General features: G+C 36.8%; 1 long non-coding RNA gene across 1 annotated transcript; it reads left to right on the top strand.

The window, feature by feature from the left end:
* Positions 1–493: 493 nt before the first annotated feature.
* On the top strand, positions 494–1,336 carry LOC107817955 (uncharacterized). Its single transcript, XR_001655319.2, has 2 exons — positions 494–632; positions 953–1,336. It is a non-coding gene; the product is annotated as an uncharacterized LOC107817955 (long non-coding RNA).
* The last annotated feature ends 3,837 nt before the right edge of the window (positions 1,337–5,173 follow it).

Below are 5,173 nucleotides of genomic sequence, written 5' to 3'. Positions count from 1 at the left end.
ACTATTTTTCAATATTGAAGTTGTTGTGAGCAGAATTTGACTCCTTAGCTCCAATTCCGGGATGTGACTGCGAAATCTCGAGAATTTGTTACTTTCATGGAGCGTCTGAAACTCTTACAGTTTCTCATGAGACTAAATGAGTCTTATGAGTAGGCTCGAAGCCAAATCCTCATGATGATTCCAGTTCCAACTATAAATAAGGTGTATTCAATGCTTACAGAACGAGAAAGTCAGAGGAGCATGACAAATTTATTTACATCAATTGAAGGAGGTGAAGTAACAACCTTAATGACTGCAAGAGCAGGAGCTATGCAGAGACAAAAAAAAGAACTATAGTATTCAGTGTGGTTATTGTAAAATGAAAGGACATACGCGAGAAAAGTGTTACAAACTGATAGGTTATCCACCTGACTTCAAATACAAAATGAAAGGGGGAATTCATGCTGCTCACAATGTGTTTGTGGAAGATTACAAGAGGCAGGGTCCGGGAGGAGGAACTCACACTACCAAAGAGTCTCAACACAACAGTTCAGATGCATCAAAAAGCTTTTTCTTCACTCATGACCAGTACACTCAAATCATGAAGCTACTCAACAAAGAAAAAATTGGAGAGAGTTTAGCTAATATGGCAGGTACACTCAATGCTTTTCTAGTAGAGACATGTAGGAAAGAATGGATAATTAATACGGGTGCGACCAATCATATGATATCTGATGCTAATCTATTGCTTAATAAGATCAAACTTAATAAAGCAGAAGCCAAAAAGGTTCATTTGCCCAATGGAGGTGTTACATATGTAACTCATATAGGGTCATGTGAGCTAAGTAATGGAGACATAGTTGACAATGTGCTTTGTTTTCCTGATTTTAAGAACAATTTATTATCAGTCTCCAAACTAACTAAAGAGCTGAAATGCATGATTGCCTTTTACCATGACTTTTGTATATTTCAGGACCTTTGCATTTAGAAGGTGAAGGGAATTAGTAGAGAATGAGGAGGAATCTACCTAATGCTCCCTTACGCTTCTACTGAAGGTCTAAAGAATACATCTAAAGGTTTTTCTGTCAGAAAAGAAGAAAAGAGCATTGGATTGTGGCACAGAGATTAGGGCATACTTCAACTAGACAATAAACCAAGTGTTTCACTTGTCTGTAGATGCTTGTAGATAAGTCTTGAAAAATTGTAATGTTCGTCCCTTAGCTAAACACATCAGATTACCTATCAAAAGTAGTACTACTAGAGAAGATGCAGTGTTTGACTTGATACACATTGATGTATGGGGGATACATAGTGTACAAACCTTTGATAAAAATAAAATCTTTTTGACTATTGTTGATGATCATTCTCGAATGACATGGTTATATATGTTAAAATTAAAAAGTGATTTTGTGTTTGTTTTAAGAAGATTTCTGCAGCTAGTACTTACTCAATTTAATAAAAGGGTAAAGGTTATTAGATCAGACAATGGAATAAAATTTATGAATCATGAATGTTAAGAGTTATTTCGGTCATATGGGAGAATACACCAAAGGACATGTGTCTATACACCTCAAACAAAATGGGATAGCCAAGAAGAAGCATAGACATGTTCTAGAAATGGCAAGAGCTATTAGATTTCAAAGGGGAATTCCTTTAAATTCCTGGGGATACTGTGTTTTGGCAGCAACCAACATTATAAACAGGCTACCTACAGTGTCCCTTCAGGAAAATGTCCATATGAAATATTTCACAACAAGCAACCCAGTTGGGATCACTTCAGGATTATAGGATGCTTATGTTATGTCAAGAGGATGCACAATCATGACAAATTTGAATTAAGGGCAATATCAGTTTCATTCATGGGATATTCAAAAGTGACAAAAGGGTACATATTATATGATCTAACTAAGCATGTGTTTTTTGTGAACATGGAAGTAGTTTTTCAGGAAAATATCTTTCCTTTCAAGCAAGGGAACCATAGAAAATCCTCTATGTTTCTCAATAACATAGATGCGGCTCCACTTGATAATGATCTTGGTATGACACATTAGTTTCCTAATGCTGTAGATGGTGATGCAGATCTTGATACAGTTGTTCCAAGCATTGAAGCCTCTGATTAGTACATTAATGGGTCAGTTTATGATGTCAATAATCCACAGGATTATGATGCTGACATTCCTAATGATTCTGATCTACATAGCATTTCATCAGAAGATAACCATGACTTATCAGAACAACTTGAAAATTCAACTCAGCCATTAGCTATTCCACATGATGATTCCTTGAGGAGATCTAGCAGGGTTAAAAGGCCACCTATTTGGATGACAGACTATGTCTCAACTGCAGCACTGAAGATCAGCAAATACCTTATTTCATATGTAACTCAGTCAGTTATAATACTATATATAAGGCTTATAGGGACTACTTAACTACATTCTCTGCTATTGAAGAACCAAGAGCTTTTGTGGAAGCATCAAGAGATAAAAGATGGGTGGCAGCAATGAGGACAGAAATTCAAGCTCTAGAAGACAATGGAACTTGGGAACTTGTCAAGTTGCCACCAGGGAAGAGACCAATAGGTTGCAAATGGGTCTACAAATTGAAGTATAAGGCAGATGGATCTATAGAGAGGTTCAAAGCTAGAATGGCTGCTAAAAGCTACAATCAGAAGGAAGGGTTGGACTACAATAAGACCTTTTCTCCAATAGTGAAGATTGCAATAGTCAGATTAGTCATTGCCATTGCAGCAGTTGAAGGTTGGCACATCAATCAAATGGATGTTGTACAATGCATTTCTTCAATGTGATCTATATGATGAAGTCTACATGCAATTTCCAAAGGGATTCACCAGCCAGGGGGAGTCTGAAGTTGTATGCATGCTTGTTAAATCCCTCTATGGGCTCACATATGCCAGTAGACAGTGGAATTTGAAGCCGACAGATGCTTTGCTTGAACTTGATTTTGTACAAAGTTGCTTAGACTACTCCTTATTTATAAATAAGAAAGGAATTAGTACAATCATCATACTTGCCTATGTTGATGACTGGGATTGACTTGGACTTAATTGAGAAAATTAAGCTTAGGTTACATAAAGCATTCAAGATCAAAGACCTGGGGGGCTGAGATACTTCTTGGGACTGGAGTTCAGTAGATCAGGGAAAGGGATCCTTATGAATCAGAGAAAATATGCTTTGGAACTTATAACAGATGTGGGGTTGAGTGCTGCTAAGCCATCCTGGACTCCACTTGACAACAATCAGAAATTTACAACCAAAGAACTGGATGAAGTCACAGGGAAGAAGGTGATGAATTGCTTGAAGATAGAGGAAAATATCAAAGGCTAATAGGCAAGCTGTTGTATCTAACAATGACAAGACTGGATATTGCATTTGCAATTCAGACTCTTAGTCAGTTTCTGCAACAACTCAAGAAGTTACACTGGGAAGCAGCCCTACGAGTTGTGAGATATGTGAAAAGAGAACCAGGACTTGGGATTCTGATGAGCTCTAAAAAGCTGGAGAAACTGAAGGCTTATTGTGTTGCAGACTGGGCCTCTTGTCCAAATACACTGTGAAGTATGGAGATTCATTGATATCATGGAAATCAAAAAGCCAAAACACAGTATCTAAGAGCTCAGCTGAAGCTGAGCATAGAAGCATGGCTGACAGTTTCAGAGTTAGTATGGCTAGTTGGATTAGTCAAAGAGCATGGGACAAAGCTGAATTTATTTGTAGAATTATACTGTGATAGTAAGGCAGCACTATAAATAGCAGCAAATCCGATTTATCATGAGAGAACCAAACATATAGAAGTGGATTGCCACTTCATTAGAGAGAAAATTCAGTTGGGAATGGTGAAAACATTGCATATAAGTTCAGGAGAGCAACATGCAGATATTCTGACAAAAGCATTAGGAAGATCACAACATGAGTATCTTGTATCCAAGCTGGGAGTGCTAATGTGTTTGCACCTACTAGCTTAAGGAGGAGTATTGAAGATGCAGTAACTTGAGAGATACGTGTCAATAGGATACAATTAGTGCCTAATTAAATATTAGATAGTTAGTTAAGTTGTTGTGTTAGTTGTTGACAGCTGTCAGTAGAAGTTAGAACACGTGTACATATGTATACTTTGTAACTCATCTTTAAAAATGAGAATCATTTTTTATTTGCTCACAACTTATTGTCTTCTGCTTCTTCTCTTGACTCAGCTCACATTTACAAGCTAGAGTTAGGGTTCTCAATTCGAGTGCAGCAGGGTGTTAATGGTTATTCTCGACACTTTGGTTAGAAGCTAGATTTATCTCATTATAACTTAGATATCAAGAGTGTCATAGAGATGCATTTCTGCTGCAACGGTTCCAATGAGAAAGCAAAATGAGAATACTACTTAATCTAGCGTTTGACTTTGGTGTATTAATAGTGTAAAGGGTACTTAATCCCATAATCTCGAAAAGTTTCATTATATGTTAATGTATGTCATAATCTAAAACCCATAAAATACTACTGACATTAGATTATCTAATGTTCTAATTTCCTTGTCAGAATCATTCAAAACCAAGTGAAATAATCAAACAGCTTAAGTAAGACTATGATTCCCGGAGCTAGAGTGTCGGAAGCGGGTTCGGCCGAACTCAGTAGATTTAATTCGAACCCTATATTTGTCTTAGAAAATCCATTAAATATATATAAATTATTAACTTAAAATGATTAGAATCCCGAACCCATAAGCTTGAAATCCTATCTCCACCTCTAATTCCCAGCAAATAGGTTCGTATCATCTTTTTTGAGGAAAAATCATTCTGAGTCATGGGGTGTTTCTGCGAGTTTTCAGGAAAACACTATCGGCGAATGGAAATGAATTTAACAAAAAAGTATATTAGAAATGGCAAATTAGTCAGATCACTAATTCATAATATCCATTGTGCTCCATTCAAGTTGCATCAAGAGGATTCATTTTAGTTTAGAATATTTAAGTTGGTTGCTAAGTACCATAATTCTCTTCCTTTATTTGAGCATGATCGGCTAAGCTTCAGGAAAACACTATCGGTGTATGTTTGTTTATGTTTTAACGTCACCCAATATGAAGTTTTCATGAATTGACGGTGTATATAATCCCACCCCAGCCTCGAAATGCTCCGTTCCTGATTCAGGACGTCTGTCATTCACACTCAGGTTCTAAAGTCATACATATA

The sequence above is a fragment of the Nicotiana tabacum genome, chromosome 13 (assembly GCF_000715075.1).
Source record: "Nicotiana tabacum cultivar K326 chromosome 13, ASM71507v2, whole genome shotgun sequence".
In the NCBI taxonomy this organism is placed as follows: Eukaryota; Viridiplantae; Streptophyta; class Magnoliopsida; order Solanales; family Solanaceae; genus Nicotiana; species Nicotiana tabacum.
The sequence above is the reverse complement of the archived record's forward strand: the minus strand, read 5'-3'. Positions and strand labels throughout refer to the sequence as shown.